Here is a 10,167-nt window from a genome sequence, read left to right on the forward strand (position 1 = left end):
AAAACAAAAGTAGACCGCTCTCACCAAGCGGAACAAATCACACTCTTTTTGAAATATTAAAATTCACAGCATTCAGCTGCCTTTGAATATTGTGCTTCATTCTGCTTCCTGTAGCTGCAACTGCAGCAACTGGAAGCTGTCTTTTTACCTCCAAGTCCATCAATTATTTAGAGAAAACACCTTTCCAGAGACACTCAAGCACTCTCAAGTATCAATTATTTAGTTTTGGAGCAGGAATCAAAAACTTTTAAAACAGGAAAAATGATTTCTGGAAAGGACTGTTGGGCCACATGAACAAATTTGGTTTTGTATGCTAGCAACCTGTCTGAAACAGGATAAAAAAGCAAAAGTACACACAGAAGCGCAGCGAGTGCCTGAGCCTCCTACTGCCAAAGGAAGAGCCCTAACTGCATCAGGGTGCTTCAGCACAGGTCTTCACACGGAAGACCTTCATCAATTTGTAATAAATGTCTGCTCTCTAGACCAGCAGAAAAGCTCCTCTGTAATACCAGAACTCTGAAACATTCAAAATGCTTACTGCAAAGATCAAGAGGAAGCAAAGCCCTACATTTATTACACCCTTGCCTTTCACATTCAGGTTCAGATTGAGGGTGAAGACACCTCTAAGATGTTCAGCTTTTGCACAGACTTCTAAAGACAAGGGCACAGAAAGAGCTCTAAGAAATACATGTAAGCAGGCACTCTGGCTAAGAACAAAAATTAATTCATCTACACATAGTACAGCTCATACATGATCCAAAGAAAGGGATAAAACACTTGTTTTGCTCCCCAAAAAAGATGACAGACAGGAAACATTGAAGCAAAACAAGTGCTGGTCCCCCCATTCCAAAGAGGGGCTGAGGGACACTTTGAACCAGAAAGGTTCAAAATACATAAACTTTTAAATCCTGCTAAGAGCCTTGGGTTTGGATACAGTTCCTCTTGTGGTCAGCACATTTTATGTTCATTTGCTAAAATTTTTCTGCATAAGTGACAACAGAATTCAAGTGTGAATAATCAAGTAGAATGATACTTCACCTCTCTCAAAGGGCTTCAATTCCAAGATCTATGTCACATTGGTAATGAAGATCATCTAAAGCCTGGCCATTCAAGTCAGTGATTTCAGCTGCAAACACTGCAATCCTTTACCCTGTCAATATTTGAAGATCACCATTTTCTGTAGGTTAAATCCTTTACCATAATCCTCACCTGTGACATGCCTAAAATAGAAGTATTTACCCAACAATGATTTTTCAGCTCACTGACCATACTGAAAACAGGTTTTGTTCAGTCATCCAGAATAAAGAGAAACTGGTTTACAATGCAAAAAAATCAAATACAAGATGTTCAGCTATCAGTAATTAAGTTGTGGATGGACCCATCTGAACCTAGATGCTTCAGCCCGCTCCCCTGCCTCACCCCCTCTTTTTTTTTTTTTTTTCATTGCTACATTAAAAATCAGATCTCAGCCTTTTTGGGGCGACCCAAGCTATTAAACTTGAAAACCCACACATATCTAATTTTGATTAGCTTACTCTGATCATCTCCAACATTGTTCTTAATGTTTCCTTTACCAGATGCTTTTGGCTGAGCATGAGCCAAAGGGCCAAGGAGAAGGATCCTGCTCTTGCCCAAAGTGTGGTAGGGGCTGGAAGGCTGTGTCAGTTCCAGAAGAGCTACAGAATTTAGGACATGCAATACCAGGGGACAGACTCAACTGTCCTTTGGATGTATGATCAGAAGCCACCTGGGAAAGGACCATTTCTTAACTCCCTCTTATGTCTGCAACATTTACTCGGAAGTAAAAATGATTTTTATTTAATTTATCCATGATACTTAAGCAACATAAGAACCATAGCATGTTCATGGATTTTGTGAATTGCAGTCCGTACACCTTGGAAATGCACCACAGATGCCAAAATACCAAAGTCCATTCTTTCCTTCAGAAACAGGAAGTTTTGACCCAGGAAGCCACAGCATGAAGCAGCATGGCACAAAAAGCCCACAAGTAAAAACATTCTCGATTCACACGCGAGTGAGGCATAAATGTCTCCTTTGTCTGGTGTCTGAAACCCACATATTTTACCATAACCCACCCAAGTGGATTTTTTTTTTGTACAAGCAGAAAATGACATAAAGGGAAGATCTGTAGGAACAGTTTTGACAATCGCTCTGTGAACTCTGCTCACTACCAACAACAACACACACCTCAATGAGATTTCTAACCTAATACAGTGAGATTAGAACAAGAGTTTAATTTATTCACACTCAACAGTGCTCAAACTGTGCCACACCTAATATACCACGGGTAACTTGATGGAAAACTGTAAGAATTAATTGTAGGAGTTTGTCAGCAGAAAAATTCACCCCCTCCCCCCCCTTTTTTTTCCTCCCCAAACATACAGGTAATGGCGAACTGTTAGCCACACACCAAAGCTTCATAAACTAAATATAAGTACCCTCTAAGAAAATCTGTTTCATCTTGAGGATGACCTATCTATGAGAGATCAAAAGGAATATTCCTCAATTACTCATTAGAAGTTAGCCTACAATTTAAGCTTCTTCATCCAGATTATCTACACGTTTGTATCCAAACATGACGAAATTCAAAACACACCATGTCAACAATTTTCTCACTACATCTAAGAGGAAAAAAGTAACATCTTCAATACCAAAGAGTGTCCAAATTAGATAGCATTTTAGGGCTCAGAGCAAGGGCTTTTTATGATCCTTTCATTAAGTATTACAAGGCCTAAAGCTAGTAAAAGGTAGCTCAGAACATACCCCCCCATTTCAGTCCTGTCAGGTATGTTTTGAAGGCTCTCACACAGATGCTGCTCCTAACAAAAGATAGTATTTTTCCTTTTTTTTTTTCTGCCACCCCCTGTCCCGCCCCTTGCAAGGGGGCAGGGATGAGGGGAAAGAGGCTTTAAGCAGGAGAACAGTGTATGACTAATTATTCTACAATGCACTAAATGTCAAAGCCTACCCAGAGACAAGAATAAGACTCAAGTGAGGTTTCTTCTGATTTGGTCTTAGCTAGGTATTGGAGATAAAGATACAAAGGAAGCTAACTGGATCAACTTACACTAAAAAAATCACACATAGCACACACCAGATAAAGAAGAGCGACTTTCAATGACTGATTTAGTCATAGACCTCACTTATCAAGTCCATCTATGAGCAAGATGAAAAAAAAATAAAGCAAGATGCCAACCTCGTAACTTACTTTGCATATTGTTTTTCAAGACTATTATAAGCACATTTCCAAGCTTTTGGGAAGCTATTTCTAAAAACTGCTCTTTATGTGGTGGTGTAATTTTGAACACAAAAATCTTCTACGGGCAGGCATTATTACTTCATTCTTCCCTCCCCACTCCACAAGAACAGAGCTAAAAGGACATACATCACACCCCCAGAAATTACCTTCTTCCAGGGTCATTAGCTAGAGGATAAAGAACACCATTCCACCAACACAGATGTTCTGGATTTGTTTAAAAAAAATAAACCAGACCAACCAAAAAACAAAAGGCACAAAGCAGTTCCTCCTACACCTCATTCCTACTTCACACCAATGACTAGACTTGAAATTCCCACCTGACCCTTTCTGTCCCCACACAATTCCTCAGTCAAGCAGACAGGGGGTGCATCTCAACCATCCACACAGAAGCATTTAAAGTTTCACACATTTATTCTAAGTATAAAGTGGCTCAGAAAGTCCTAAAAACACGCGAGTACCCATGCCTAACTCGCTGCCAGAAAGGAGATCATCAAGCCACTGAACATTTATGAACAAGATATACCCAGTATTTCCGTTCTCTAGGAGCTGGTTTCCTTCCATTTTAACTAAAGCTCTAGGTCACAAGCTTTATGTCCCTATTTAGAAATAAATAAATAAATAAATAAAAGTGCAGCGCTAGAAAAATCTTGTTGTGCCTTTGAAGAGCTATTATGGAAGAGAAACCCAACACAGTAAGTAACTTATTTTTTACAGCTTTTTTTTATTATTAGGAAAGTGGTCAATATGAAACCATTAAGTCTACATCGATGTGAGGTTAAGTCAGATGGACACTTAACAGCCTCATACAGATATGCTGAAAGTGTAAAATTGCAGTTTATTCTACACAAGAAAAGCCAGTATTGAACTTAGGCAGGTCTCCATAACACCAAGCCTTTTCCAGCTTTGCTTAAAGTATCTCTCTAGAAAGGCACAAGGGCCATCCCTTTCTTTAACAAAAAAGTTTACAAAGGGGGGAAAAAAACCCAACAAACTTTCCCCACACTAACCGTACATAACGCATTTGACTTGCACCCCCCTGGCAGGGTCTGTATGCAGCAGCTCCTCAGCAGCACTCTGTAGTGGTCACAGACCAGAAATAAAACATTCACCTGGAACTACAGAGGCAACCAGGCAGCAGGTAAATGACCAAACCGGAACCGCTGATGCGTAAGTTTTCCAGACACCCACGCCCGGACCCCACAGGAGCCAAAGCAGGCCCGGCATCACCTCAGGTGACACCCGCCCAACGGCCGGGCCTCCTTCGGCGGGAAGCTGGAGGGGTGTCAGAGAGGTCCTTTACTAACACAGTCTACAAGCAATTAAAGTTAAAATAAAATCTAAACCCAAGAAGTTACAGATCTCAGCCCTCGCACACACAGAGTGGCTGCTCCTGCTCACAGCAGCCCGGACGGAGGGCTGGGGCCGGCAGCAGCCGGTGCTGTGGCAGGGTAAGGAGCAGGCACACACTGCCCGGCGGCTGCAGCACCCCGAAAGGCCGTTTTTTGTTTGTTTGTTTGCTAAATATTTTTCTCCCTCGTCGCACCTCACAACGAAACAACAACTTCGCCTGAACTCCCAGAGGAAGCCTCGCCCGGCTTCCTTTAATGGACAAGGACAATGGCAGAGGCTCGCCATAGCCCCGCAGTTTCGGAAACTTGGGAAGCCTGAAGGCTGCTGCCCGCCCGCTCCCACGGCTGCCGGCTCCCGGGGGATATCGCAGGGGACAGCCGTGCTCCGGGGCGCGGGGGGTGGGCTGGGCTGTGTGTCAAAATGCCGGTGCTTAAAGACGGCGTGGGGAGGAAAGGGCATTCCGTACGGCGGGGACGCGGCGCGACCCCCGGGGCAGACGGCTGAGGGGGATGCCCGGGCCGGCGGCGGGGCGGGCAGGGACTCACCGGGGCAGCAGCCTGCTCGCTAAGTTTCGCCAAGTTGGGCGGAGGGCGAGGCGGCCGTCAGCGTAATGGGGGATCTCTCCGCTGCTTCAGCTAGTCCATGGACACGGCGCGGCGGCGCTCCCGGACCTTCCCCGCCTGAGCGCGGCCAGCCACCAGCGCCCGGGGTGCCTCTCCGCCGAGCCGAGCCGCGCCGCCCCGCCGCTGCCGTGCGAGCGGACGCACGTCCTGCAGCCACGCCCGCGCGTAGCTCCGCTCCACACAAAGGGGAGCGCCAGAGGCCCAGCGCTCTCTCCGGACCGCTGGGCTTCCGTGGGCCGCTCCGCCTGCCGTGATCCCCGCGGGCGTCCCCCGAGCTGGCGATGGAGTGCCGGCGGCCCCCGAGGCCGGGCGGAGGCTGCGAGCGCCTCACGTTCCCACCGCCCCTTCCCGGCGGGCGACCCCCGCAGCCCCCTCCGGCGGCTCAGCTGGAGGAAGCCCGCGGCCGCTCAGGAAGGCTCTCGGCTTTTTTATTTGAGGCTCGTTTTCTGGTGGAGATGGCTGCGCCCCCCGCCCTGCGGAAGAGGCTCCGCCAGCAGCTCCGCCTCCGGGCCGGGCCGGCCACATCCGCGCTCCCCTCGGCCCCTCAGCGCCGCTTCCTGCTGCCGCGGGGCTTCGGCGGGAAACGGCCAGGCGCGGGCGCGCGGCGGGGTGAGCGGCCGGCCTCTACCTGGGAAGCTAGAAGGCGACGGAATAAAATAAAGCGAGCCTACCCTGAAGAGTATTTTGAAACTTTAGACGTCCTGGGGCTTCTAAACCTCTCTTTCGAGGCTGCTGGGAAGACAGGAGGGGGCTGAGTCATGGGGTTTTTAAACCCATGTGGTGAGCAAGTGATGGCTCACACCTGAGGTGGCTGGGCCCGGCAGGTGGGGAAGCGCCTGCCCCGTCCCTGCCCAGCTTAGCTCCTGACTTCATGCACTGCTCCCGGGCCCTTCTTTCCCAGGCATTGCAACCTCCTGGCACAGGGAAGCACTTCTGTTGCTTTTGTTCTCTTTGTCAAATGTAGAGCAAAACTCTTTACTTCAGCACCTGATTGTGAATATACACTTGTGCGCGGGCAGGCAAGGTGAAGGCAGTTCAGCACCAGAGGTGTTTGGTACAGGCCGCCTCATATTCTCTGCGCTTTCTTCACCTGCTCCAGGCGTTGGACTTTGAGGACTTCCTTGTTCCCCTGAGCTCAAGAATTGCAAAGGCAGCAGCCACCCCACCTGGTGCTCAGCTAAAAGTGGAAAGGAACTGCTGAGCAATTAAACGGGGGTGGCTTAGTGCTTCTCTTGTGTGGTAATTTTTCGCTAGGTCAAGGCTGACAACCAAAACTATGCTAGAATTACTATGTTGCAAACACACAGTTCCCCTCACCCACACCAATCTGAAGTCAGAGAAAGCAGATAGACACCAGTGTGTCACCCACCCACCGGCTGCATTATCAAGATTCCTCCTCATCTCCTACAGCAGTTGTTCAAAGAAATGTGGAGAGAAACAAAAAAATGTGTGTGTGTTGTAGACCTCCCCCAGCTTGCTCGAGGCTTCTTAGAAACCAAAGTAAAATGGAATTGACTGGTAAAGCTGAAAGAAGATGCTAGAAGAATCACCTGAACTTTAGGGAGGAACAAAGTGAGTAAGGGGAGCTAGAAAAGGTCACTGGATGCCCAGGTGGTTAAAAGAACTAGAACAGATCCTTTTTCCATCTCAGAAGTACTTAAGTCATCTTACAGAGTCACATCTCCAGAAAGTCCAGAGCCAAGGCAGAAAGCTTCAGTGTGCTGCTTCTGTAAGAGGTAGGAAGATGGAGGATGCAATAGTAAGTGTTAAGATTCAGCAGGGAAAATGGGGAAATTTCAGGGAAATTCAACAGCTTTAGGATGCAAGGACTGTGGAATTAGGAAGGGCGTTTGGCAGTAAAATAAGGTTCTCTGGCAGCTTAAAATAGTCTTGTAAAATGGTTTGTGTTAGCAGTCCGCAGAGTAGTTAAATTGACTGTGCTGCTAGCATGGAGATAGTTCGAACAACCGCTCTATGTCCCATTTATTTGCCTTTGACATTATCTCTGTTCTGTGTGCTTCGCAGCGTTGCCGAGACAATTAGGGTAAAAATGTCATCCATCACAAAAACGTTAACTAAGTGCTAGGGCAAATTGGAAGACTTTTAAAAAATAGTAACTTTGGCAGTAAAAGGGTATAATAATACTGCAGGAATGAAAATGGAAAATCTGATTTTTTAGTGAACTCATGCAGGCCAATGTTAATGTATGGTTTGTCAATGCTTTTTCCTCTGACCACTACAACACATTTCCTGAAATATGAATGACTCATTATGAGGACTAGCTGGTAGAAAATGGCATTACCTATTCACCAATTCCACTGTATCTGCTCAGCATCATTATTATCATCAAATAAAACTTTTTAGTGGAAGAAATTTCTATTTATGCAGGGAGGTTTCTGGAAATCAGAGTTAAAGTTGGAATTATCATGTGGTTTCGATAATTATGAGGTTAAGAGAGAAGAAGGTGCGCAGGGAAAAAAAGCCCACAGAAGCTACTGTGAGGCTTTAAACAACTTCAAAGACAAAGAAAACAGTACCTGGACCTAAAAGAGAAAGTAGAAATATTTCAGGGAAAACCTTTTTAACATTTTCGAGATAAATTACAAGAAGAATAAATTAGGATGGAACTACTCAGGTATCAAGTAAAATTAGAGTGGATTAAACTGAATCAATGATTTAACTTCATTCATCATGTCGCCACAAGGTTTACTCCGTCTCCCAAGCTCCCTCTGCCGCTATCAGGTGGCTATTGCACCTCGCTGCTCCAGCTCCCCTACATCGAGGCTTTGACGGAGCTTTGTGGGACAAAGCAAGCCACTCACACGCTGGCAGTATTTAAAATTAATGTTACTAAAACATAAGACTCACTGTACAGTGAGTCTGTTAATAATTTATTCCCTCCACACTCATTTAGAAATATCTATATACCACAGACTGTATCAGAAACTTCAAGTTGCTTCTTTTACAGAGAAAATGTCCGTACAAGTAAAAAGATCGCAGGAGCAGATGTATTTTCTAACAGCTTTCTTCTAGCCTCATCGGAATCTATAGTGGTCTCCTCCTGGCATCTTTATTATGCAAATCTTACTGCACAAAAAAACCACGGGTTTACGGCTGACCTTCATTTTGGCTGGGGTAGCAGTGACATCCAGCGGTTCAGAGAAAGAAAGAAATTCGCTCATTCTTTCCACCACAATGCACGGCAGGAAACGCATCAGAACATAGCAGGGATCCCTTGTCATTCCCTTCTTTGTGGATATTCGTAAATGGCACCAACTGCAGGCAGTTTGACAGCCGTGGGTATGGATAACCCACACGGGGAAACAAAAATGGGGAACAGGAAATAAATAGAAAACATCCCCAAGGCAAGCCATCCTTCTAATGGCTTTAAAAGGACACCGCAAGTAGAAAATGTAATTGGTATTTTTAAAAGTTCCAGTAAAAAAGAACCTTCCTATATTACACCTACCCCATTAACTTCACAGCATTTTCCTTCTTAAAAAAAAAAAAAAAAAAAAAAAAAAAAAAAAAAAAAACCCAAACCTATTTATTAACCCTCTTTTTGTATGGGGAAACAGGACAAACAAAGAAGGGAAATTTGATTGAAGAGAAATTGCTACGGGGGAGTTTTGTTTCTCAAGCCTAGCCTAAATAAACTTTCAATTATTAGAGTTTCCACTAACTAGCTGAGTGTTGAACTGTGATGTGATAGTTGATGCACTGAGAAGTGATTTAGACTTTGTGCACGTTGTGCTTTGTAAGGGAAAAAAAAAACGAATTAAAACATTAAATGCATATCATGAACTGGGCCAGCAGAGGTAGCTGTTGGTACTAAAAAATCAACAACTATGACAGTTTTGTTCAATGAACATTCCTCATCTGAAGAAAAGCTTTACAACCAGTCAGACCTTGCCATCTCCAGCACTGAAAATTCACTTAGAATTTGTTAATCCTTTGCTATTTTGCTGTCATTTTTATTTGACACTGCCCATTTCCAGTTCCTGTTAACTGTTCCAAGCTCCTAGTCACTTGGGTACCTTCTATCCTCTCCATTTGTATTTTGTCAATGTAGAGTTCCGAAAGATGAGTCAGCTCCAAATAATCCCAAGGTTGGCTAAAAAAAATTATCAGATTTATCAATAACAATTCCTCAGAACATTTTCAAATGCCATTTGGACCATTTGTTAACTCCAAATTTTGACTTATCTCTGAAAGACAAGGTTGGAAAACTTTGAAATGTGGATAAGCTTACATAATTTTCAAATCAAGAAGTACACTGTCCCACTAGCTGTTTATGGGAACTATCAGTGTTAACAGCAGGAAAATACACTCTCCCAGACCTAGATCTGACATGGTTACCATACATCAGCCTTTGCTGAAGCTCACAGAGCTGAAAACCTTAATCTCCGTATTTTAATAAATACCTTCCAAAGAAAGTTTCTCATTGTGGTAGGCGCTTTATATACATAAATATATATATATATGTCCTTCAAAAGGACTTCACAGGTCTTTCTAAAATATTTCTATGCTAAAGGAATATTTCATCATGTTGTAGCATTAGGGATTTGTATATTTAACAGCTATCATGTTTTAGCTAAACATGCCAAATGCTGGACACAATGGCTTGCTGCTTGTTTCCAAAAATAACAAAACACAGCCCCTTTGGGTGGGCTAACAGCAGAGCCACAACACCAGGGCATCCACGTCATCGTTTAGGACTTCCTGTAGTCTGATTGAAAGAACTGGCAGCCAGCTCTACCAAAGTGGGTGGAATTCAATTGCATGTACACAGCATTTTAAGTAGATGCTCCCCAGATTTGGCAGGTTCTAAAGGCACTTTATGTTAAATTCCTTGGAATCTATCTGGCTTCCCAGATAGATTCATTCTCCATTCAGCCCATTCTCCAAGGACTG

General features: G+C 44.5%; 1 protein-coding gene across 1 annotated transcript in view; it reads right to left on the minus strand.

Annotated features, from left to right (window-relative positions):
• The window catches only part of TSPAN14 (tetraspanin 14), a 41,634-nt gene extending 35,878 nt beyond the window's left edge, over nucleotides 1-5,756 (minus strand). The window contains exon 1 of the mRNA XM_040605767.1: nucleotides 5,176-5,756. The gene's annotated coding sequence lies outside the window, so the exon portion shown is untranslated. The remainder of the gene's footprint in view (nucleotides 1-5,175) is intronic.
• Nucleotides 5,757-10,167: the final 4,411 nt, after the last annotated feature.

This window comes from Falco naumanni, chromosome 9 (genome assembly GCF_017639655.2).
Source record: "Falco naumanni isolate bFalNau1 chromosome 9, bFalNau1.pat, whole genome shotgun sequence".
NCBI classification, from domain to species: Eukaryota; Metazoa; Chordata; class Aves; order Falconiformes; family Falconidae; genus Falco; species Falco naumanni.